General features: G+C 44.4%; 2 protein-coding genes across 5 annotated transcripts in view; both read left to right on the top strand.

The window, feature by feature from the left end:
• The window catches only part of LOC120948316 (dendritic arbor reduction protein 1), a 321,415-nt gene that overhangs the window by 11,229 nt on the left and 282,896 nt on the right, over window positions 1–27,290 (top strand). The window lies entirely within an intron of this gene.
• LOC120950864 (FMRFamide receptor-like) overlaps window positions 1,976–27,290 on the top strand; it is a 65,788-nt gene continuing 40,473 nt past the window's right edge. For 2 of the 4 annotated variants that reach the window (XM_040369234.2, XM_049605910.1), the window contains exons 1-2: window positions 1,983–2,258; window positions 4,938–5,415. The gene's annotated coding sequence lies outside the window, so the exon portion shown is untranslated. Of the gene's footprint in view, window positions 2,259–4,937; window positions 5,416–27,290 lie in introns of all 4 variants that reach the window. The other 2 variants (XM_049605911.1, XM_049605912.1) reach the window with 2 other exon arrangements.

Genomic DNA, 27,290 nt, shown 5'->3' with positions numbered 1-27,290 from the left:
CTTCAGCTAATCGAGTGTTATCGTCCAGTATGGGTGGCATATGGTCAGATTATAACGGACAGCGAAAGTTTAGAGGTCATCGTAGCTAGACTAATTTGTAGATAGTACCGGTTAGTTTGTTTTGATGAAAGCTGAAGTGACGGTTCGAATTTTGTGTCATTTGTCTAATCAGTAAAATTCAAAATGATGTAATATGTTCATAGAAATTTGATTAAAATAAAATGTAAATAATCGTTGAATGCTGTTAGCTTTATTAATACAGTGCAACCCCGCATAACGACCGTCAATCCGTTCCAGAATTAAATCCGGAATAAAATCTGACTTACTCGTTTTGCAAAAAAAAAAAAAACATAAGGCGAGGGACGGACGCTTTTTCATATATTTTATCAAAATATAAAAAAAATTGGTTCCAGGACCCAAAATAAGTTGGTATAAATGCATATATGCATTGGGAAAACTGAAAAATGTCTTCATAATACTAATATTTGCGACGCTATTGTTCTCCTGGCAAAAGTTTTATATTAAATGATTCTTAGTTTTGAAACTCATTTGACTGAGCAATAATGAAAATTCGGAAAAATCGGAAGCAAAAATTGCATCAGAAACACAAACGATATTATTAGTAATTCGAGATTTTACTGGTTAAGAGAGGTATTTGCTGAGCATTTAGATTTACTCGGTATACGAAAGACTCGTTATGAAGGGGTACTTTTTATGGTTCCATTCTTAACAATTATGTCGAGTGCTTAATTAGAAAATTACTCCCGCTTGTTCCGCGTCAAACAATCTATTCCCAACCCATAAGCTCATGCATTTAGTATATCTCAGTCAGATTAATCCATTTACGTGCAAAAACTACTACAAACTACTAATTTTATACATGTTTCAGATGCTTGTTGACACGAAATCCAAAACGCTGCACACCACGCGGTTCTTCTTCAACAAAATGCGCGCGAAAATTGTCGTGCACTCACGCAAACACGAAGCGGACGAAAATGAACACGACACTCACGCGGAGTCGTCGGTTTGAGTGGCCGTTTGTTTACACTGGTGAGTGTCTGATCTGGGGCAGCAAGTTGGGGGATGCGTAGATGGAACAGAATAAGCAAAGCTTGCTGCAGGGTTAGCGACATGGTTTGAAATTACACAGTGCTCTTTTTTAATCAACGTATTTTAAACAGATCTCTAGAATGTCTAATTATTATATTCTGTTCTGTGCGGCCAACACAAGAACTAGAACATGTTCGTCTTTAGTTTTATGTAACTTATGTAACTTAAAAAAAGTTTTTTTTTATTCGCTTGTAGTACATTTCAATCTACCCACATCGAAAAATAATCTATTTTAATGCAGGATGACGTAAAATGTCTAGAATATATGTTTGTTTTCCATTTCCAACAATATAAGCAAGCTTCCGCTACTAGTCGATAAACGATGTCGAACGAAAACAGACTCTCCAAACCACAGCCTCCCACCACACAATGAGACGACGAAAAAAAAAACCTCAAATTAATCGTTCCGCAAAGGCGAACCGATCGTAGCTGATCAACAGAAAAATAAACAGCCACGTGCCCCACATCATCGCTGGGTTGCGCTGCCGGTTTCTGTGTGTAGTAACGAATTTGTTTTTATGTTTCACGTTTTCAAATGCTGCCCTATCCATTCCGCTATCACGTCGCATTGATCACGACGCTTTCGCTTGCGGCCTCGTAGCAAACAAACTAGACGAACCGGCAGCAGCCCATTTCGAATCACCCCCCCCCCCCCCCCCACCCAAAACAGTGATCGTTTTGTGCATGATAAAAAAGCAACGAAACGCGCGCTGGTTCATCAGCTGGTTGGTAAAATTAAACCCGAACACTCGCTCTCCCACTCATCCGAAGTGGGCACTCAGCGCGGACCGCGTTCACCAAGTGGCGGCGCCCGGTGAGTGCCCTTTTTGAATTTCAAACCGCACTCTAGCACCGTGAGCGCCCCAGTTTTCTTACCAACGCGCTACGGTGCGGACGGATCGGATATTACCGTGTGCTGCCCCGTTCGGTGGTGGTGCGTGTCACAAATTAGGAAGAAAAAAATAAATAACGACAAACATACTGGCGGCTACGGACACGATCACTTGCCAGCTGCTGACGTACCGACTGGGTCAGAGAATTGCTTAGTTGTTGAGGGAGGTGAAAGAAAGGCGTTGCCGTTGGCGGAGGCGAAGAAAACCTGACCATGACAGTGGCCCGCTTGTTCGTCGTGTGTGTTAGATAGAAAGGTTTGCTAGTCCCGTGCGGAGAATACCGTCTGAGTGTATATTTAAATTTATAAGTATGGGCTTGGTGCTGTGGCAAATTTGGATGTGAAATGAAATTTAAAAAAAAAATGAAACAAGCAAAAAAGCAGAACCGGAAACAAGAAAGTGATCAATTTGCCGCCTTGTGATCATCGTCATGATTGCCCGCGTACCGCGGTTGATACGTTCGATCGAAGCAGTGACGGTGACATAACATTGTGTGATTTACTGCTCCTTGCCCTAGAACGCTTTCGATCAACGTCCGCCGCCTCCTTCCGCTCCCCCTCCCGGGAAATGTCATCCGAGTGTCCGTCGTTCGGTCAGTGTCCGTCGGGCGGAATGTGTGTTTTTAGAAATTTCCCAACTAATCCGCCCGTCACATGGTTTAGCTTTTACTCCGTTCGTTATCGAACGTATGTTTAAAAAGCGGGATACCAGAGCGAGAGCAGAGAGAGAAAGAGCGAAACATAATCAACACTTTTATTGATTCATTGCCCAGTGAAGTATGCAAACGAGTGATTAGTTTGATTGCCAGTTACTCTACCATCGGTGGAATTCGAAATCAACTTCCTTTTGATCTGCACAGTGCTGGTGCTCTTGGGGGTGTTCTTTTTTATTATTTTCGCGTAATTTTAAATCATCCCAAAAGGGATCCTCCTTTGCTGTGTAAATATGAGGCGCGATGTGAAAAAATCAACTATTTTTAGCTGGGCGTGTCAAAGCGCCGCGAATTGTAACACTGTGTAGTAATATATTGGTGTGTTTGCATTTATACAAACGTTCTGTGTGTGTGTGTGTGTGTGTGTGTGTGTTTTTTTTTCGTTCCTTCAATATTAGTCTCTATTTTTGTGCCCCTTTTGCTGCCGCTCTTGCTGATCCTTAACCTTTCCTTTTCGTTTCGATTTTTAATTTGCGTGTGTGTGCGTGTTTTATTTTTCTTCGTTTTGTTTAATTTCCTTCAAAAGTGTCGCACGCTGCTACTCGCCAACCGATGGCAAATGCTGTTGCTCTTGCTCTTGCTATCTGGTACGATGTGGATGATGAATAAAAATAATTAGCAAACGGTGAGCGCTCCCCGATACTTGGATGGTTTGCATTTGTCCTTGCGATGAATACGTTATCTTTGGTGTGATCTTTTGGGGGGTGGGGCGAGCAGAAATGCAGAAAAAACACAGTGATTTGCGGTGTGAAACGATGCTCCTCAATCCAAACGATATTCATGGCCAATAACAAGCGGGAAACGATTTGAGTGATGTGTTTAAAAGATGAAAAGCTCAAAATATCTCGCGTGGTTTCACACAAAAAAAAACATCAAAAAGCAATGAAACAATCTGCTAATAACATGTAAACAATTGCCGAGAGTTAAAAAAAGAAGCAGAGAAAACGAAAGTAAAAATAAAAAATAACATGAAGAATGAGTTTGGTTTTGGGTGAAAATAAAAATCCACTGCAGCACAAACATATCGTGAAATACGAGCGAACAAAACCAAACAAAAAAAAAAAACGAAATGGCAGTCAACAAACGAGCAACGGATATAAATACAAGTGTCAGTAACAACAGAACATCAACAAACCCATAACCATCGAGTTATAGTTTTGCCCTTGATGTGGAGCGGAGGCGCACACATAATCGTACAGAGAAAAGCAAAGCTCACGAACAAAACAGACGAATTAATTGTCACCGATTCCTCTCACCAACGGCACCCCCGTGTGTATCGAGTGTTATTGTTTCATTCAGAAAGTATCGAGGGGACGCAATTGGCCGCTAGCTAATCGGCCGGAATGGATATCCCTTTCTCGGCTTAAGGGAATGAACACGAAAAGGAATGGGATCCGGTAGTAAAGGGATAGATTCACGAAGTGGGTTTAATGCGGTGGAAAAAAGAGCTTATGATTAAATCCTACTACTTTCAGTTTGGCCGTGCAAGCCCTAACTATTTACAACCCGACACCAGCGAGTTAGTTTAGGTTGCAAATCCAATCCACGATCGCAATATCTTTGCTACGGGGCGGCATTGAAGAACCCCGTCCGATGGTGTGTCGTGAAGTTGCGAGCCGGAGACGATGATCGGGCCCGAGGCCGATGATTGCTGTTTGTGGTGTAGTTTTAATTAAAAAAGTAGTGTCCTCCAGTGTGCTGGTGCAGTGAAATAGCTCCCATCTCCCGGAAGTGTCGGTCGTTTGCCGATGGGAAGAGCAGGATGAAGGAAGACGCAGTATTGGCATAGTCGTGTTCGTGAGTGCGTTCGAATGGTTCGAATTTCTCCCATCAGGCAGCGCCGGCTAGTGTGCGATACTGTTCAATGAGCTAACTTTTGCTCGTTAGGCCACAGGCCGCGGCAGTTCGTGGCCGTGGCTCGAAATGCGAAAGCGAAACCGCAGCATCGAAACATGCTTGGCTGGCACCAGCTGCTCGAAAGGCTCGTAAAAGTGTTGCCATTTGCCCGATACACTGTCCTTGTTGGTAGCTAATGATGTGCCGCGTCAATTAAAGATTTACAAACGCAATGTGTACAAACGATCGAATGGAACGAATGGAACGATTGAATGGGACAGCACTGGTTATGAGCCCGTTTTATTTCAGTTTGCTGTAAAAGGAAACACTTCGTCAAATTCACACGCCACTCCGTTCTATTTCATCTTTCTCTTACGTCTTTCCAGTCTAGCAGTTGTTTTGGCTTCCGTTGTGTACCACGGTTTTGACACTGTGTGTGCGCGTGTGTGTGTGTTTGTGTCAAAATGTCCGCAGCAAATGCCTGCCCTGAATTACTAATCAACCATAAATCAGCCACGATGTAACAAGTGATTTGCCAGCTAGAGGGGGAGCACTGCTGCAAAAAATTGAATCTGTGTTCTGTGCGCGTACTTAATAAAAACGAGTGATAATAATCATAAATTTAAGCCCATTGAGCAAAGTGTGTTTGTTAGAGTGTCTGCCTGTATAGTAGAAGCGGAAGAGCGATAAAAAAACCGAAAAATGCGTTACGCGTGAAGCAGGCAAAAGTGTCTTCTTGCTAACTTGCCGTGCTTTTCATCATTTTGGAAGCAGCTTGGATCGCCACCTCCCCAACAAGCGCCCAATCAGCTCTAAAGAAATGAAAATACAAACCACCCGAACCGAAACGACGGCAACGAACAGGTAAGTTATTACGAGTTGATTTCAAACAAGAACAAAAAATATCATAATTAGGCAAAGGTTAAACATCAGCAACAGAGGATGGATAACATCTCCACTTACCTGAGCGGAATTGCCCGGAGTGCCGCAGCTGGCTTCATCTTCACACAGTCCATCCATTAACTGCAAAACGGAGAGAAAACACAAACGGGGTTAAAAATCTGGGTGCGACTTACAAATGAAAGAAATGATTATCTCACACTGCGTTTCGGTTATCGCTTCTCGCATTTCTGCCCGGAAGGGTTGGTTTTTGAGCGAAACGGTTTTATGAAATTTTTGGTGCTTGTTTTGGTTGCTGCAACAAACATTTCACACACATTTTTGAACCCTGCTCGGCAACATCTTTTCCCTTCGCAGGCTGCCGTTAATTAGGGTAAAAAGAAGGCTTCTGCATAGGGTGAATTGCAATGCCATTAAGATAATGTAGCAAGGCAGAAAGCGACCTTTAGATAGCGCCCGCGATGGTAACCGTAGATAGTGTGTGTTTTTTGTCTTTTTTTGTTGATATTTCTTCTTTTTTGTAAGGTTGAATAAATATTGGCTGAATTTAAAAAAACAAATGTTAAAAAGCAACCTCTCTCAAACAGGGTTCTACACTTGGCTGTCTTAAAATTCGCCAGACCCTTGTTCTCAAAGATGCCATCATTTGTATTTTAAAGTTTGTATGGTACAACATATCTATACAAATTAAGCTCAATTTCTCATTAAGGTAACACCTGGATTGAAACAATTGTCTTGTCCATTCCATATAGCAAACACACGCATAAAATGAACTTGAACTGAACGACACGATATACCATTACACCTAAGGCATACACCTCTAAAAACAAGTATTGAAGTACCACAAAAGAATCATAAATTTCATAGAAAGCAAAAACCAAACACCAAATAACTACCATTTAAGTATTTTGATTGCCACGCTCAAAATAAAACCAAACCCCACCGAAATGCTTTGATAAGTTTCGCACCCATACCAATGGAGACGCCAGGTTGTTCACGTTCTCAACCACTTGACGCGACATTATATTCGGAAGAATGATTTATCTATAAATAGTGGCTGTATTTTATGCTGACGGCATTCGTTTTCTTTATTTTTTTTATTTACTCTTTGGCACTCTTGGTCTAGATGATAGTCGTTCTTCGAGCAGGAGTGTAACAAGCTAAAGGTACACAAGCCGAACGGAAGCCTCCATGCTTTGAATTGTTTTGACAATCGTTTGACGGAAGGAAAGCGCACCTTGAGCATATTCGATTTTATCTACACTCACTTTCATCTTAGCTGTGTTGACACATAATCATTTGGTTAAATCGTATCCAATTAAACCTTTACACTTCTCCATATATCTTGTTTATGGGAATTCCTTATGGCGCCACTCACGTCTTATGAAATAAAACACATACTGTTTATTCGATGGAGTGTTTCGCGTTCTGTGTCCCTGAACAATCAGTTTAAACCTACAGCAAAATTGATCGTCTTAAGGCCACCAAACAACAAATCTTTCCCAGTTGGTAATTTCATTTTATTTTTTTCAAATACCAATAAAAGGTGTGTGTGTATGTGAGCGAGAAATCGAAAAAAAAAAACATAACAAAGAACAAAAAACCAAAAAAAAAGAAGAAAAATTACCGAAACTCTAGAACGATTGGCAAACTTTCCTGACCACTTGCAAGTTTACAGATGGCCCAAAAGAGTTTTCGGTTTGTTTCGAGTTTTTGAGTAAATAAAACTTCTCTTCCCCCTCCATCAGACACAGACACAAAGCAAGCGGCGAAATCCTTAAAGCAAAGATCGCTGATAAGAATGCAATAAAAAGAAGGGTAAATCAAAGCGACTTTCACCTTCGGCGGGTAGCAAACACACGACCAACAGGGACCGCGAACGACTTGTAGAACTTGAAGCTTGAAGCGTGAGTTAGCACGTACCGCTTTCGCTTTATCTTTATCGTTATAGGGACAAGAATATCCAGAGTGGAATGAAAAAAAAAGAAAACTAACCAATATTATTAGGAGAAAGGAAACATTTCCGGAGTCATTTCCTGCGTGCGGTAATAAACGCCGTTCCGCTTTGTTAGCTAAGTATTATTGGCAAATTTGTCAAGCGGTCTAACTTTTTGATCGAAGCATCGTAGATTGGCTTGCAAGCACAGGCTGAGGTGTAGGGTGTAGGGCGATTATCGTGTCTGGAGCGTCGTGTTTGTGGCCGTATGTAACGATGCTAACGCCAATTCACGGCTTGCCTAACGATCTGTTCGACCGCAGCAGGGCACTACCATTAAAGGACGGCACGGCAGCTGATGGGACCGATGATAAACCCCGTTCGTTAGTTTCCATCAAAGAGGGGTTGTAAAAGTGCACAGGTGCATGCAAACAAATCATTTGTGACATCATTTGCGGGTTACTTCCATCGGCATTGCGCGCTCGTTCGCTTCTCGTTCACTGTGGCAATTTAGTGACGAGTCCGCAACAACCGACCACACGACTGCTTCCAGGCACTGGAGGCTACATACATTTTCACTTCTTCTTCTATTTCGTACTCGCCCTACTCGTCCCAAAACACACACACACACACACACACACACACACACACACACACACACACACACACACACACACACACACAAAGACTCACGCAAATATGTTGCCGCGGGAAATTTGGCGTAATTAATTTTCCGCCATTTCAGATAGACACTCACGTCGAGTGATGTGATTAGCCTTGTGATTTGACCACGTTTGTACCGGGCGGTTGAAAGTAATTAACGATGTTGCGGTTGAGTTCCATGTAATTGCGTGACTGCGTGCATGTGGACTTACTTTTTTGTGTCTAATGTTTGTAAGCTGTACTTTAACATTTGCTCCGATGCTACCGCACATTTCAGCGAATTAGATTGTTTGCAATTATTTGCAAAGAATGTGATGGGATTAGGACATTTCAGCACGTTCAAGCTCGAAGCATTAAGGGTTGTAAACCGGAATGAGAAACAAATCCTTTAAATTGAATCTGTTATTGCCTAAAATTATGTTCCTGTAAGGGTTGGTGTAGATTCAGTTTTACATAAATAGTAATGAAGTTCATCTTTGGTGCTTAGACTCTTTTTACAGGCTTATCAGAAACCACCCACGAGTGGGCGCTGTGAAGACTTCCTCAGTTAAAACATTCCAAACCACCAAAAAGTACAAAGGTTTTGGACAACCCAAACACAGCTCAAACAGCCACAAATTAGTAGATGATTATTGAGTTTTTTCTTTTAGAATCGCTAACCACCGCAATCCTCTTCGCTCGATTCGCAAAGCGTTAAAGAAAAACAGCGTAAAACCGTTCGAAAACCATCCGCTGTTCGATGAAAAAAGGATATCCCTAATTGCTTCTAATCCGGTTCGAGTGGTTTACAGACGAAGCATAACAAAGCAGCATCCTAGGGATGGTACAAAAAAAGGAAGTCTGTCAAACAACCATAATACCACACAAAAACTTCCACAAAGTAAAGCACTACGGTCCACACCAAAAGGAGGAACGATTGAGGGTCTGCTCTAAAAAAACGTTCAAGAATGCTACTTGAGTTTTATTCCTTTCCAACGGCGGTAACCACCGGCTTACATCAAGCTTGTCCGTCCTCCAGTCTGTCTTCCTGTCCATTTGCTCGAACCAACAAAAAAGCGAACTGTTTGCGCTAACAACAACACATCCAGCCAATTTAGCATTTGACAATACCGCGAAATTTCTAATTAGAAACGACACTGTAACATTTTCTGCTCCGTTTGTGTGGTTTCCGTTCATCAATCACAGCTGGCTGTTGATGTTCGACTGTTTACGCAACGGACGGGACATTCTTCCACACTTCCGAGGATCAATGCCAGGATTTAAGGACGTTCTATCCCCGTCTGAAATGCGATAACACCGGAAAGCTGATTTGCCCGTAAGGGATGACTTTTGTTTTCGACCTTTCGCGGTCTAATAACAGGACCACGTGGGTCGATAGTAGTCAGTGTGCTGTGGTTAGAAAACGCAGCCCTCCGAAAGGTCGACATTAAATGCCCATCCATAATTCATTTGTTTCGTCAGAGTTTGTTGTTTCGTTGAGATGCGAAGCCATCGAAAATGGGTAACGACTGGCAGATAGTTTTCTAACTTCAATTACTTTGTGGAATCAATTAGTTCGTGTGCTGTTCCGCTCGTAGCTTATGCAAAACTGTTGTCGCTGTGATAATGAAAAAAGTGGGACTGCACTGGTCTGTAGGAAGTGCATTTGCATTTGATTCTTAAGCATCACTAAGCTGCTTACAAAGAGTGCACAATATTTGCATCGGAAAGGGTACAGTAAGTTCCATAAGCTGACTACTGTACGAAGTGTAGCCAATCAATTGGAAATAAAAACTAGTGAATCAGTTTAAGATGGGCACGAATTTATAAATTACTTTGTTGTTTTGGTAAAGAATGATTTGGTGAAGAATCATCGTGAATGAATTGAAAGCGAATTGTTGATGATTTGAAATTCATAGTTCCAGTGCATTAATTTTTGAGCTCTTGCTAAAGCCGTACTGCACTATTAACACACATCTTCTGCTTAGTAGCATCCTTGGATAGAAGAATAAACATTCTAATTTTTAACCGGAACTAACTTTTAAATGCTTTCTGCCTCTCAGACCAATGCAGGCAAAACTTTCACATGAAGTACCAATAGAGGCTAATACAGTTCACCAGTTTGTAGGGGAAACCTTTGCCATTGGTTGAAACTTGACCATACCAGGCAAGCAAAGTTACTCCCCCCTTTCATCGGTAGTTTTGATTGAGCAAAGTTTTATTGCTAAAAAAAATCTTGCGCACCTTAGAACCTTTCCCTTTTCTCCCAAACTTGCTGCTTAGAAATTATGCAAAAAAGATTATTAGAAAAAGCTTTCTACCGTAACGGGCAGGATGTTTTACAGCCTATTCTAATCCTTGGCTAGCAAGCTTGTTTTATTATGCCGCTTCGTTTTCAATCACAGCGGCATCTGGCAAGACGAAACAACATGCTGCTTTGCATAATCTCAAGCACATTATGCACAATATTGGGCGTGGGCGCAAATCAAACTTATTAATTTTTCGCATCCTTCGCTTGATTCGAACTTCGAGCAGAGTTTTGGGTGAAAATTCTTACTACTTGAGCCGATCTATACAAATATAAGCATGAACCATAAACGTTTAAAAGTAATTAAGCTTTCCTGGAAGGGATTTGGTTTGATAGAAGGCTCAACTTTATACCTGCAACGATATAAAATCAATACAAAAACGATAAAAGATGGTCAACAATGGGCATAATTATTCCACTGCAATCGTTTGACGTTCTCCGAAACATTAAATGATTTAATATGCTTGATGGCGTTATTGATGTTGCACCAGACGGGATGAACGATTATCCACGGCAGGGCAGGATAATGTTGTTAAATTCCATACCGATGCCATGCTTTTTATTCAAACAAACGTTCCATTCACGACCGGACTCAGTGGCCTTGCGCAAGCAAACATTCAGCCCCGGTGCGCCAAAAACCCTCGCAATCCTTTGGCAGTGAAAGTTTTTGCAAATTCCATTCCACGGTGGCGGCGTTGGTTAAATTGTTTGCTTGTTTGCCCGTCGCGCCCAGAGAGCCCAGAGAACGAACATGGCGTAGTGGAGGTTCCGAAAGGTTGTGGTTAGACATTCAACCCAAAGCGAATAACTACACAGCAAGATCAGGGAAGATAAATGTTGTCTGCTTTATTTCGGACAGCAAGCACATTAGCTCTTCAATAGTATGCACATGTACCAGTGAGACTGGTACTTCAACGTTCCTTTGTTGCGCTGTAGAGCTTAGCTGATGTATCAATTCTTGTTATAACTACCTGCAAAATTCGTCAAAGATTCATCGTTTTTAGTTAAACTACAACCAACTATAGACAACAAAACACTTGCTCGTAAAACATCTTCCTACACAGTACCCAAAATCTACCCACCTTTACCCGAATGTTTACTTACACACTAAAGCGCCACCATTGCCGCTTTGGGAGGGTTAAAAACCTTTCCGTCCATGGTACCATGGCAAAGGTTTGAAGAACGCTGGCTCCATCCCGCCGGAAGCAGCCAAGCAGCGCGGTTTTGCAACTAAACATCCGCCAGCACTGCCGAGATCAATCTTGTGTGCTGGGAAGGAAATGGGCTCCCCGGACAAAGAAAAAACCACACAGACTGACTGATGTGAGGGCTTCTATTCAAACGAATTTTTACAGCTCTCGGAAAACACTCCTGCTGGCCCTGTTTTTTTGCTCTCCAAATGGTTTGTTTTTGGTTGGTTTCGGTGGGTGTACCGCCGCCACGGGTCGTTAATTTTTGCAGACCGCCGCCTGCCCGGAAGGACAGCGAGCCATAACGTGGTCCCCAGCTCACCGTACTAACCACATACTAACCCAGACGCTCTCTGCTCGCTTTTAAACGAATAAAGACTTTCCGCTCCAGCACGTGTAGGAGGGTAACGCAGGAGAGTTGGAATAGGAATAGGGAGGAGAAAATAAACACCAGACGACGAACCTAATATCAATGGATAAGCATGTAGTATTAAGCCTCCGCTAAAAATCAACATCCTTTCATGAGCCCTTCGGTTAAGGTCAGTAAATCAAGTGGACAGATAAAAGGAAAAACGTTCACCTTAAACATCCCTTGCCGCAGGCGGAGAGTTTTGTTGCGTACGAGCCCGCACAGCAACATAAGCTTTAGCTGAATAAAGAAAAAAAAAACAAACAGAGACGACGCAAATCGATCCAGAATGGTCCAAAGATCTACAAAACGTGCCGCCCTCGTTTGATCGCTATTATTTGCTATCATCAGCCAGATTTTCACACCATCCGGCACCACCTCCAGGCACGGTAGGGGCAGCCCGCGCGTTACCGGAACCGGCCAATGGGAAGGTCGTAATTTTCACTACTCTCCGTTCCGTCGCACCTTGCACGCATCGTTTACGGCGAGTTTTGTTTCTGTACTGCTGTCTGCCGGTATAAAAGCTGATCTACTACGACTGTGGGGTTGCTTCAAAAGAAAGAAAAGGAACCACAAAGCTACACAGAAAGAACGAACCAACATTTTAGGGGCAGGAGTTGTGCTTCTGCCTTTTCGACAGCGAGCGAGAACGAGAAACGCTGTTTGAGGAACGACCGAAACGAAATTTAGGGAACCCTGTTCGCGTTTATAGCTCCAGCCGGATTACGGTACGCCGGTGGCTAAATTTATTAAGCTGTCCATGGCACACACACACACACATGCACCACGTGTTTCACCTTTCACCCAGACCTCCATAAAAGGTAAAACATTCCCGAGATGGAGAGTGGAGTGGTAAGATTCCTTTGCTATTTTACACTTTTATAAAAATGAAAAAAAACACCCTCCACAAGAACAAATTTGAACATTTCGTGCAGTGGGGAAAAGGTTCACCAAACTACACTCCCAAAGGGGGAACCGAAAGAAGCCAGCCACCTCGCACGAGAGATGCGTTAGCGACCGTTTTTGGCACAGTGGCACTTTCAGCGAATCCACTCAGTGTGTCAGCGTTTTGCAACGGATTGATTCTTTTTGTGCACATTTTCCGCTTCCACAAGGGTTAAATCCACCAAGAAGGGCTGAGATGAAGCTACCGCGTACTTGCTCGCTGGTACATAAAGTCCCTAACCCTAAGGACGTGCCTGTTGGCGATTGATTTGCATTAGGATGCAAATGTTTGCATACGATGCACACCACCATCGATCGTGGAAAATGGTGCTATCGGAATGCTAGCCGCGATACCACTGCTTGCCCGCACTGTGCTTGCATGCGTCAAGCGCTGTTGCATATGTAATAAGGTTCAAATAACACACAGATTCAATGACGATAGTGGCGTGATTGATCAGCGCAGGGTCGTATGCTGTGAACGACGGAAAAACGAATGGAATACGCAAAGAATTGCATCGTATTAAGCAAAGGGAGACCCGGTGCTGGGGTACAATTTATTCCCCTTGGAGTGTCTCTATACTCTGGATGGTTTGCTCTATCTATTCCCCTGTGACGCTAGCGTCAAATGGCGAATGAAATAAATTCTTCTACCCGTAAAAATATCGGCAGCACTGGCAACTGAAAGAGCAGAGCTATGAACCCCCATCGGGAGATACTGCATGAACGACTGGCACTGTCATCTGGTTTACTCTATTATGAGTGAGATGTGCCAATTTGGGGACAAACTTTTCTGTGGCCCAGATGAGATGTGCTCGTTATCGAGTTAGAACTTTTCTACCGTATCTTGCTGTGGCAATTAAATGCAAGAGAAAAGATTACAGTGAACCGCTGAACATTATTATTCATGTACACCGAGCTTACTCCAATTAGATGCTAATTTAAACATACGATGTTACTGAGCTGAATACAATATTCTTCGTCTTTGACAGTGCAACGTGCACGTCAGTACAGCGAGACCTCATTGTCCTTGATACATGTGATAAACCACATAAAAAATCGATCCACGTCTGGTATTATTGCCATTAAGTGTTAACTCCAGTTACTGCACAACGCTTTCTTAAAAACATGATATTTTGAAATTACTATACCATTGATTCCTCACCTCAAGATTATAGATAGATATAGCTATCTCGATAAAGCATATACGGAACCAAACATTATCCCGAGGTTGATCCTTCTTTTGAAATCATCTCCCCGAAACTGCAACAGTCATCAATTACGTAGCGAAGCTGGTAAAGCTTCTACCGTTGCCATTACAAGGCGGTTGATTCTACCCAAGGGACGTACGGTCGCTCCGGTGCCAAACGATACCCGCCCCACAGGACGCTTCTTTCTGATCCCGTTCCCAAACCGTTCCCGCAACGTAGCTGCTTACCCCTCCCTCACATATGATTACGCCATCAATTACGCACCGTTGACAAGGGCAGGTCATCCATTCGGGTGTGTGTGTGTGTGTGTGTGTGTGTGACGACAACGTGCAAAACAACAGTATGGTTTACTTCTGCCGGTCAACACAGACGGTTTGCCAACGGTTGGCCACGATCTGGTTCCACGAGTTGACGCAACCACACAACGAAAGCAAAAGTCGTGTGGACAAGTAAAGAACTCAGTACTCTGGGATGTGAAGGGTCCAAGAATGATCGGAGTGTGAGGGGGATGAGGGAAAGGTAAGCAGGTCATCAGATCCATTCATTGCCGTCTCGTAGTGCACACTCCCTCACCGCACACATGTAATTTCTGTGCTAATCTCTTGTGGTGAAACTGGCCTCCGGAGTGACAGCGCACAGATTAGTGCGGGTGGCAGCGCGCTTTTTTGTGTGTGTGTGTGTGTTCCGAGACCTCTATCCCACGGGCCAATCATTCATGCGATAAAACTACGACTGCATACATACTTGAGCCAATTAGTGGGTTACGCATCATCGTCCCAAACTGCTACACTGTATTCCGTCCTGTTTTGGGGGGGAGAATCAATGAACTACTTCCGAACCGTACCATGTAAGTTGCCAATTAAAAGAGTTTTGTTTAACTTTCTGAGGCGTGACAATTAGGGTGTGCAACTTTTGCAGCAGGCCACTACTGTTTCTTCAAAGTAGGAGAATTTCTAGCTGAGCTATTCCACATTCGTGGTGCTTGGTTGTGCTCTTTTCTTCCTGAGAAACCATCGCAAAAGACTATAAATTCAATTTAAATTCGAGGAAAAAGATGACCATTTCTACAGACGCTTGCACTGCAAACTACTGGTACACAGCCCGCAGTAATTAGCATGTAAAACAAGGCGCTTCGGAAATGTTCTCCTGTGTGTTTGCCATCGCTTCTTGGTGCGCCGTAGGACGCTTTCTCACCGTACAACATAGACTGGCCCGATGCGTAGTTGTTTGCAGGAAGAACTTTTGCTTCAAAACTACAAGCATTATTACATGTTGTAAATTACTTTTCTTCAGCTGTTGCGAGCTATCACCACCACATGTGCCATGTGGTGTGCAGCGTCCCCTTGTGCTTGTCTCCCGAGAAAAAGTTTCCTGCTTTTATGCATTTCCATGCAAAACCACACGCACACTGTAAAAGGCAATGTAAAACATTGTTTATTTGCGGCTAGACTAGCAGCCCCTTTCGACCGCTGGCCGAATGGCAGCTGCGCAAGGATTTGCTTCTTATTTATACGTTTAGCATTGCCGATTGTGTGCGGTCTAGCTACCCTTACTTCATCGGTGCGTATCGATAAACATTAAAGCCATTGCTGTACAGATTCCCTGGAATGGTGGTATGTGCCCTTATCTGTCATGCCATTGCCCGAGCGTTATCTTTGCGGAAGGGTTACGCAGCAATGCAGGAGCAAAGGTTAAAACTCTTCCGCAAAGAAACTCCACCCCAGAACGCCCAGCCTTGCAGAAGTGTTTTAATACGACGTTCTGCAAAGTTCACACACGTCGCATGGGTCGAGACAATGTAACCTTCCGATGGGTGCATCCTTTCAATTACCTAGTGCACTTTTCAACTCCTGGCAACCGTTCGTGTGCTGCGGGCGGTAACGAGGTTTTATCGGAATGGGAGAAAAAGGATTGGACAAATGTGGGCGGTGGCCACAGTGCTATAAATCTTACTATAAGCTTGCTCCGTTTTGCTTACTCCACCACCACGTGGGAGCTGTAAGGGGAAATGCTGTAATTGAACGCTATCGGTATACGATTGCTTGTTAGCCGTGCCCTACCACCCTTTAGACAACGGCTGTTCCCATTTCATTCAGAGGCTTCTGGGTACGGCAAAGAAAGGCAATATCGAGAAAAAATAAACAGAAACGTACATCGAACACTCATTATAACTATTTTATAAATGTGTTCAGAGGATGTTCCGCCAGTCCAGGGAGCCCTTTTTAAATAAATATTTCATTAACTTAATTGCAAAGAAATATAGTGGCGTAATTTATGGAGAGATTCTCTTCTCATCCATTAATCAACTTTTTTATCGAGTAAACGAACCAATCATCTGTCCAACCACTACTACTTTGCTGTACAGAAGTGCAAACAATCTCGTTCACTGCCCGACGACAGGAAGGTTAGTTCAACAGCATGAACTTGCCGAGCTTGAAGCGACCAATATGAAGAAGCAAAAAAAACGCATTAACCATCCGCAAACATCCTTCCTTAGCGTAAAGCTTCATAAAGAAAATCGGACCCGTTTGCGTCTCGATCGAAACCCCCTAGCAAAGGCAGAAAACGAAAGTTTTCTAAACAGGGAAAACGTGCCGCAGCACTGCCACACGTTCGCAACAAGCGAGACGCAACAAGCGAGCGAGTGAGAGGCGTGCACGGAGCGTCCGGTACACTTTATTGATGACAAAATGGGAGAAACTTTATCACATTCGCCATTATAGAGACCATCATCGTGCACCACCACCACCCAACTCCCTAACTAGCAGGGAGAAACGGGAAGAGAAAAGCCACTGTCATTATATTATATATGATGTGTACACGGTCGCTCCAATGGACGCGTTACACACACACACACAGCCACGGGGGCAAGGGGTGGCAAGGATGTTTTATACGTTGGAAAATACGTACAACTTCAATTGCGAGAACGTTATTCTTTCCATATCGCCATCGTTCACTTTCTTCAACCCCCCCCCCCCCCCCCCCTCTCTCCACCGTTTGCACCGACGCTCCGAGCTGGTCCATTAAGGACAACAAAAACGGCTAAGTGATGTAGTGATCGTTTAAAATTTACTCCAAACAAACAGCATTATGAGCTGATGAAAGCGGAGTGCCTCATGCTTTGCTTAGCCTTCTGTATTTATTGAATGAATTCAGTTAAAAGCACTTCGGAAGTGTGTGTGAGCGTGTGTTATGGAGTTGGTTGATTGCTGAATGGTTGCAGAAATAAACAAACAGAATCAAGTGGCAAATAAAGTTTGCCTTTGATGTGCTCATTCATCTCACATTTAGCATGCTCGGAAAGGAGTTTACGGTGGAAAATGATTTTTCATTTATTGAAAACAGGGCAACTCTTAATGTAATCACATTTAAATGATATTTAATAACGATGATGTTCTAATGGGGCGATAAAATGGAGCGAAAACTGTTGGAGTACCACTTGACGCGTTAATTAAATTGTACTGTACGTACACACCTTCAATCTGAGCACCTAAACATCCACATGTCATGCTTGGTTTGGCCTATTATTCATCTCCACCAAACAATGGCATGTTTCGTTCCACCCAAATCATAGAAGCTTCATAATTATACAGCAATTCGTAGAAATCGTATGTTTGGAATTCCATCTATTTCCATCCATCTCCGACCGGTTCTACTTCAAAGCAGCTAAACAGTTACGACTTATTAGCAGTTCTTGAGCAAAGTATGATAGTGATCAGCTACACAACACCACCACACGAATTCTCGCATTCCTTTCCTTGTACGCGAACCTTGTACAGTTCTTGGAACGTAGTAGCAACATCTACTAGGGACATACTTCAGTGGCTTTACTATCGTACGCCCCAAAATTCATCACAAAACAGACAATACCACTCTTGCGCTCTGGCAGTTGACCAACGATGCTTACACACGATAAGATGACAACGCTACCTACGCACTGGACAGACAGGACCAATCATTTCCATTCTCACCTGCCAATATTTGGTGCGCGAGAAAATACCAATCTTCAACAACAGCACCACGTACTGACACGACGACGCTCGCAAATCAAAATGTCACAAAAACAGACAGACCTCCCTATCGCATTACTCAATCAAATAAATCGGCGAGGCAAAAGATTCACTTCATTTTCATCATTCGACCCATTCCCAGCGGTACCCCAGCCCAAAAAATGGATGTAAACATCGTATGGTGGTTTTTTGGTGTTTTCCCTTTTTTTGGCTTCCCTCCTACCCTTCACCCTGGGCCAGATTGCTTGCACTGAATTATTTTGTCACACATGCGTTTACACTCGAAACCGGAAACGGAGGCCGCACAAAAAAAAGAGAACACTGCCGTGACTCGTGCTGTGCGCTTATGGCAAATGGCAAAAAGTTTCTCCGCTTCCGAGAAAAGCGGTCCACAAAATGAATAAATAAAACATCTTGTACCGCACGGTTTATGGGGGAGGTGGGCTGCGCGATAAAACACAGCCCACAGTCCGGAAGCCCCTGATGTTTCTACTGTCAGTTGGCGTATTTATTTAAACGAAGCACACACATACACACCGGCACATACGGCAAGGAAAAATATCAAATTACCTCTCACAGATCCGCTTCCGCTGTGCATCTCTCCCATTCGGATAAGGAGGAACCACTCAAACTGTACCACCATATTGTTGTTGTTCATTTGTTGTTGTGTTTTATTCTTGTATACGCACAACACATTTTTCATTTCCGCTAAATGCAATACCGATCGATGTGCGGGGTCGCGGGGCAGGTAAGATGGGTCCGCGTTGTTTTGCAAATCCACCATCAACCAAATGGAGCGTCGCAAGATGAAGATTGCCACGTGTTCCTTTTGCGCAATAATTCTCCATCATCATCATCATCATCATTCGCTTCTTTTCGATCTCATTTCCGTGCGCACTCATCGCAACCAGATGAGGTGCAAAAGGGGAAAAACAGGGTAAATGCATACTCTGACAAGAATGAATCGGAAGAAAATACGCAGCGCGCGAGCCGTGCAAAGGTGGGCGTCGCGAATTGGTTAGTTTTTCACACGGATTTTTAACCATTCACACACCACTACCAACCAACGGCATCGGAATATCACCTTTTTGTAACCCAAAGCAAGCGACCATGGCATCGTTTTTACACGTTTTTTTTTTGCTTACAGAGGGCAATCATTTTCACCCGACTCGGTCCCAGGCGTTCACCCGCATTCGGTCGCGCGGGAGACTCGCGCAATGTCGCACACCAAGTGACAGGTTTTCGTCACAGGTTCATCCATCCTCACTCAAGGTGGTTTTTTGGGGCCGGCCCTGTCGCCCTGTTGTTGTTGGTATTGTAGTGGTTGTTGTTGTTGTTGTCATTGTCGTCACCGTACCCCCACACGCGGCCATAAAAGCACTGTCAAGCTGGTGAGCGGTAGAGATCGGCGAGTGAAATCCATGGGTGGTGTGTGTATATGTGTATATGCACGGCTTCACTTTAGTGGAAACAGATGCGACCAAGTGCAAACGTTCACACACAAACACACACACACACACACACACACACACACACACACACACACACACACACACACACACATACACACACGGGTGATCTTTGCGTTGATCGACTGTGTAAAGAGGATTGAAATCATCACCAGAGGGAACGGGACGAAGGTAGGTCCCCTGATGTTCCGCGCGGAACTGTAAAATGTTACAAAAATAACACACGTAAGCCGGTGGTGTACATGACACCGGAACGGTGGGAGATCATTGGGATTCTTTTTTTTTGTGTGTGTGTGTTGGGGTCTGCATCTCCCGTGTAGATATAAAATCTCGTTTGGCATTGGCATTTCAGGACGATGCAGTTCTCAGCCGTAACGGTAACAATGTGACTCGGTAACGCCACTGGTTTATGGCCAACTCGACTGGGTGGTCCGATAGTATCGGCTAGATAAATTGAGCAAGTAATTGAGGGAGCTTGACAGTACTGAAGAGATGTATGATTTGTAAATCATACGCTCGTAGTATGTGTATGCCTGTCATTGTTACAAGGACTACCATTTAAAGCCACAATGGATACTACCCGTCTGTACTATGTCTGCTGTCATTTTGTAAATGGAATGATCATTAAACATTACAAGAACGATTTATATGCAGGCTTGGTATAAACTTGGTAAAGACATTGGAGAGGAATTACAAATAAATACTTAGGCACGAGCCTATGATGTAAGTCTAGCGAGAATTGGGTCTTTTGATGTTTTCCCCTTACAGTTAGCTTACATACACGCGATTCGATAAGTATAAAAATCAAGCCTTCACCACATAAACATCTTAAAAAAATTATCGAGCTTTACAGCAAATATTCGCAGAGGAATTGGACTAAATAAATAAATAACCTAAAGAAACTAAATAAATAAATACATAACCTAAACAAATAACTACTAAATAAATAAATAACCTAAAGAAAAGCTGCGCTTTGTGGTTGCGATAGTAGTGGCATACCGTAATATCCAAGATTCGAGTAGGATCCAAAACAGCCAGACGGTTAACTACTAAAGTTTGATAAAATAGTCTATTGCAAATTAAGCTTTGAATTACCCTTGGTTCGTCTGAGAACATTGCGCATGTAGCAAACGCTCGCAACTAGTAATTAACTTTTTCTCTGCCTATAGATCACTCTACTGATCATTTTAATCAGACACGTGAAACATAGAGAGATTTAACATTGTCAACACTAAACCAAGCAAATATCCGTTAATTATCATATTTTACTTCTTACCTCTTCCTATTTAAATGACGAACCTCATAACCATATTGTAGCTTCCAGCACAGCAAGCAATCGCGCAAACATGCCGCACTCTTACGGCTTCAACCAACGCCTTCAACTGGCACGGTCCAACTATATACCGTCTATCCAACTATCGCTCGCAGCCATGCAGCAATAGAATTAAATTCAAAAGTTGGTAAATATTGAATTAAAGTTTCTCCATCTCAGCGCGCGTTGGCTGACGCTGGCTCAGCCGCGTAGCACAACTTTTTAATCCTTTATCCATTTGGCTGGCTACATTTCACTACACACAAAAACACGCACATACACATACACTCTTTTAGCGGCATAAGCCAGCGAGCTGCAGCAGAATTTTCCCCAGCTTAGCGCCCATCAAGCACCCGTCAGAGGACGTTTTGCACGAAACGCGCACAAATAATGGAGATGGCGTGAGAAGTGTCACCATCAGTGGCACTGAACGTCACCTGCAAAACAACCTGAACCAAACCATCCCGAACCTCCGCCTCAAGCTGCTCCGGCAGCGTTATCTTAAGGGTTTGCCGCTGAATGAATTTCCCACACAAAAGGTGTGTTTACTTGCTCGTTTGCTTGTTCGAGTCGGGCACCAAACGCGACGCGACTGAAATGACGGCAAAACGTTAATCAATGTTTATATCTCGCTAAGGGGATCTGATTTCTCAAGGCATCGGTCGTTTCGGTGGTTTCCCATCGCATCGGTCTTAATGCATGCCGAATCCGTTGGCGCACGCGTTGCAAATATTCGTTTAAGGATAGAACGGAAAAGCTTCCTCCCAGTTGCGGTTTCGAGAGCATAATCTTTCGCCTCAGCACGAATTGCTGCACGAACTCGATTGCATACGGTCGCACGTGACCGCATGCACGGTCGTGACATTTCGGACTCCCGGCGCACCGTGTTTGGTCTGTGGAAAGTTCGACGGTGCTGTATAGGAGGGAGCCGTTTGCGTTTCTTGTGCTTTCGGACACGATCAACGCAGATAAACGACGGTGCGACGCTGCCAAGGACTACGGAGCGAAATTAGAGAAAAGTGGACCAATTTTATCAACGGCAAACTATCTCGATAATGATTTCCACACCCGCTGCCAGGCGGTGCACCGGGAGTGAGAGTGGCATGGGTAAACTAACGAAGCAATAAGCACAAGACGGTACCGTTGGCAAATCTTTAGAGGACTATAAAATAATCATTAGGTCGAGAACAAGCGGTGGTTTTTTTCTCTTCTTTTCTTTTGGGTGAGCAAGTTTTGGCGGCAAGAGTGGACCGTGGTGGACCGTGGTGGGGTGATTGGTCCAGCTCCAGGAGCAGGTTTCGGGTTCAACGTGTTCGGCGTACTGAAAGGGCGTACCCACCTATTCCCACAGCGCCACTGGGCCACTGGAGCAAATGGCGCTCGGTGCCAAGGGTGAAATTCCCCTCCGGCGCTAGTCGAGATTGGATTGTACCGGCGCTAGCAACAAACAAAACAGAACGGCATCACCCTTGGTGATGAAAACGTAACGTAAGCCAGAGTTTATCACGAAAAATGTAAACGTTTTCCCCCGAGGGGCGCACCCGGCGCAGTGAGGTTACTCCCTTGCCAACTCTCCTTGGTTTGACTTTTGGCCTCGGGGTTTTCGCTCTTTCGCTCCTTTGACGCGGCGGGGGGGGGGGGGAGACGGGGCAAAAACATTGTGAAGTGAAATTGATACGGCGTGGTTCTCGCTTGCCTGTCCCGGCTGCTCCCGCGCCACCCCTGGTACCATCTCTTCCCGCACGATCATTTTTCACCAGCGTCGAATGAAAAATGACGAAATAATTCATGTGTGAAGATGAAATATTTCCACCGCTCTTCGGTTTTGTGTACAATGCCCCTCACTCACCCTTCCCACCCGACCCCAATGCGCCAGTCTTATTACATTTACCCATGAGTGAGGATCGCTTAGGGATCGTGTCCCGGGTAAGAAGCACGCTTTGTTTCTTTGCACACTACTCCCGCTAACTACTTCGCTTCGCTCAGGCGTGTAACGTTGCCGAACGGCTTGCGGTGGAGTTTCTTATGGAAGGGGTGTAAAAAGCAAAAAAAAAATATAGTAAAAAAAAGAACCCACCTTCCACAAACTCTTTAGAACACGCTGAAGCTGACGTTCCCGCCTGTCGCCTGTCGGTGCTGTAGCGCTGGGCGCAGGTAAATTATCGAGCGAACAAAAAGATGCGGCGAGATGAACAAAAGTTTAATTGAGTCATCGTGGTATGCAACTTTCTAGCCCGAGGACAACTACAGCCCCGGGCGGGTTCTACAATAGGGGCCGTCGTTGGAGCGCCAAAGTGCGGTGCAAAGTGGGACGGAAGCGGAAATGCGGAGATGGACAGGGCGCGGGTGAGTAATTTTACAAAAACGAAGTTCCCCGAACAAAGATTTATGATGTTTGCTTATGCTGGTCGTATTGCAGGGACACGTGGGCGAAAACTTTAAAGTGATTTTTTTTCTTTTGCTTTTTGTAGTTTTTTGTGCTGAGTTGCCCGATGACAGAGCGACCGAAGCCAATTTGGTCTGGGACGGTGGTGTACATTACTGTTCAACTTTTGCTCACATAAAGCATGGATTATAAAGTAATGTTAAGTTGCGAAAGCATTGCCTCATCGAGTAGTTTGAATAGGTTTTGAAGCTCATCAGTAGTTGTGTATGGTTCATTTTCACCAATTCGTCGACTCCCGCATAACTGATGCGTTTGATTACGATCATGCAAACCCTCAACTGTATTCAAACCCTCAGCAAATGTACCGCACCGGCGAACAACAGGAAGGGACGACCCATACTTACCGTACTGCATCGTGCCAATCTTGCTACAAACTTGCCGTGCCGCTAGATTGACACTAAACGAGTGAAAGAATGTGTCACTTAGGCTCTACTCATCACTTCAACTGTTGCAGCTGCCCTTAAACGAATCACAAAACACCTCCTCACCCCCCTCCGTCTGAGCGCAAAGAATCGGTAACGAATAGCGTAACTCTTTAGCACTTACCGCACAGCACGGCCCTAAAAGCAATGCCGAAACGTAACACATCACTCATCACCCATCCAGCTCAAGTGGGATGGCATTATTTCATTTACCAATTTCGGTCAATTCTTACACACTTGGCCGGTTTGTTGCTTCTGTCTGTGCACCATCGACCAAGCGGCGTGCTGGTTGTCCAGTCCAGCCCGATTGGCGAAACGAGTCGGCGACGAGAAGCATCGTTCCGAAATTTAATATCATTTTGTCTGTGTACCGGACACTCGGACCAATCAACACCGAACACCGACCCATTTCATCCCTCTCCCCCCCCCTCCACTACACCGGGAAGTGTCCGTGTGACGGAATGACGGAACCGTAGTGCCGAAATCATTGAACCATACAGCCCACAGCAAAGGGGCCCAAACGGCAGATTGATTCCCGATTCGATCAAGACCGTTCGCACGCCCGTACGGACGATTCTGTCTCGCCGTATCTCCGCCTCCGCCCATTAGGAAAAGGGAAAGAAGTGCACACCACGCAGCGTCAACATGTTGGGGCAAATTGAAAAATATTTATGCGTTTCGGCAAAATAGATCCGCAGACTCGGTGTTCCAGCAGGAACTTGGACGTTTCAGCACAATCTCCCCTGGCGACATGATGAAAATTCATAACGCTCTTTCACGTGCATCGTTGTCCACTGGGCGCCACGGCTGGGCGGCTGTGCATCGTGCATCCGGGCTGTGTCCGGGTCATGGCCGGAAATGCGCTTGAAAGCAGCCCAGAGGATATTTGCTCCGATTCCATCGATTTCAGCAGAGCGGTCATTGACGATGGGCAGTGGGCGTAGCGTAGGACAAAACAATGCAAAATTGAATTTTATTTTACGATGAAAATGTTAGCAAAGTGTGTTGTAGAACCATTATTATCCCTTTTATTTTGTGTTTTGTTTTACAAAATAAATCTTTTGATGATTTTACAACATTTTCGCTCATCAGATTGTTGTGCATTAAGTCCTAGTCCGCTCGGTTGCATCCGCATTCCCATTGTGCGCCGAAGTTCAATTGCACCGCAACTGGGCGCAACACATGTTTGCAAACACGTTTACCTGCACCTCAAGCGACACCTGGTCGACAGAATGGTAGAGGAAGGAAAAGGGGAGCAGAAAAACTCTTCAATAGGGAAATCTTTCCGCTTTAATGGCGATCGTTTAATAATTATGTTTGCAAAACCGGATAACACAGGTGCGCATGATTTGTTCCGATGCGCTCTATCGCACACCCCTATACTTGTGCACAGGTACGCACACAAGAACGGGGTCCACAGGTGCACGGCATCAGTGCAATCATTTGGTTAAAAAAAATAAAATCAAACAATCGATCAATGGATCCCGTGGATAGATAACAGGGTTGAAAGTGGTGAAAGAACCGCCAAAAGCATAATTAATATCACCAATTACTGTTTACGTACGCGCGAACTGACCGATGGGTGCTGCATGGGCAGGCGTTCCTCGTGTTCGTTTTTCATTTGCCCAAATGTTATGGTTCAATTTGCGCTTCTTTGTTTCCCGGCGCACCGGCGCAGGTGAACAGAGCATGAAGAACGATTAACACGAACATGGTTATGCTTGCATTCAATGGCTAGATATTAAAGCTCTGTTAACATTGAATAATAATTGTTGCAAGCGATCAGCAAACAATGTTTCACATCCTTTTCATATTTCATGTTTTATTATTGTTATTGATAACACACGATGTTCAAGGAGAATATGGAAAAATTGTTATGATAAATGGAAGAACATTGTATTTCCAATATTTCCGATGCATTAACCAAAGGACACCCTGCACATGGTCGGCTCTCCAAACGCAAACATATCATGCTAACGGTAAACTGTTTGCAATCCATAAAAACAGGCCAAACTTTAAATTTGATTGCACCTTTCTGCCTGCCTGTGCAGGTGAAACTCCCGCGAAGTCGCTAGGAAACACTCACCCAGCAAATTGGTAGTAAAAAATCATTTCAATCACGTAGCCAATCCCTTCGGGGCGTACGTACGCGCAATGCAATCCACCAATCACTCACCTCACCGGGGACCGGGGCTCTGGCAAGCATGCAACGTGTGTATTTTCAGCATTCAGGAATCCATTACCTTCAGTGTGTGCAGGACACCCCCGCCACAGTGGGGCAAATCAACAACAAAGCAATAACATTTCACTTCGTCACGGTATGGCCTTGGGCAGGGCTGCGATCGGTGAGGCTTTCCTGGTAAGGTGCCCTCCGCGCACCTAGCGTGGCTGATGCCATTTTCCAATGTAAGTCGTTGATTTGATGACTCGATGTGAGCTATTTACCCATCGACCAGTTTCAGCGATATCGATCATAAACCACACTCCCGGAAAGCTATTAGCCCTCGACGATGATCCACCACCCCCGGAGCGAGAGGGCACTGGTAGTTCGTGACGTTAAGAAATTTGAAGTATAATTTCACCCCCTCCCGCCTCAAATTACCTCTATTTGAACAACCGAACATCAACTCGTTCCTATAACCCCGGGGGGAAACGAAATGGGCGGAGGAGTTGAAATAGAGTACGAAATGTCGCCCCCGAAAAACAATTGCCCAGAGCTAATCGGTTCGGGCTTTGGTCGTGGTGGAGACGCTTTTGCCAGCCCAAAACCGAACGCCAGCGGGCTCGGTTTGGGATCCCTTTTCTTAGCAAAACTTCGGAATCGCCCATAAAAACAATTCGACCGAAATTTGGAACAAACAACTTGCCTGCCGTTGGCTATTCCGGATGGCCCGTAGCCCGTTGCGGGCGAAATTATCCTTTTCTTGCTATTCTCAGTTTCTTTCCGGTTGTCATCGCTTCATCTTCAGCACGCGATGTTGGTGCTTCGATGGTTCGGTTTCACACACATACTCTATCTCTCTCTCTCTCTCTCTCACACACACACACTCACACACTTCACACACATCCACAATGATGGTTGAGGCAGATAAACTTTCTTCGCAGGAAACGGTACGAAGGACACTAAGAGCGGCATAGGATAAGCGGCAAACTTTCGCACACAAAACTTCACTGCTGCGTCGCTTAACTTCCGCATCTAAAGTCACTTTCCCGTAACAAAAAGGGGAAAAGAAGAAAGAGCAACGCCAAATGGGTTCAAATCCAATAACAATTCCAACTACATTGCCTTCCAAAAAAAAAAAAACTCTCCGCGCTGCTGGTGGAGAGACCCTTCAAGACGGGGTTGCCTTGGGTACGCTTAAATCCTGATTTAATCCAGGCGTGCTATATACGGGGCCAAAGTGGCATCGGATCCGGGTTTCGGGAAGCTTTGGAGATAGAGGTACGATAAGAGGAAGAATAAAAAAAAAACCATATGCCACAGGTTTCGGATAGCGGGAAGATCCACTTATAACACTTTATCTGTCCCATGTGACACCGTT

This window comes from Anopheles coluzzii, chromosome 2 (assembly GCF_943734685.1).
Source record: "Anopheles coluzzii chromosome 2, AcolN3, whole genome shotgun sequence".
NCBI classification, from domain to species: domain Eukaryota; kingdom Metazoa; phylum Arthropoda; class Insecta; order Diptera; family Culicidae; genus Anopheles; species Anopheles coluzzii.
The sequence above is the reverse complement of the archived record's forward strand: the minus strand, read 5'-3'. Positions and strand labels throughout refer to the sequence as shown.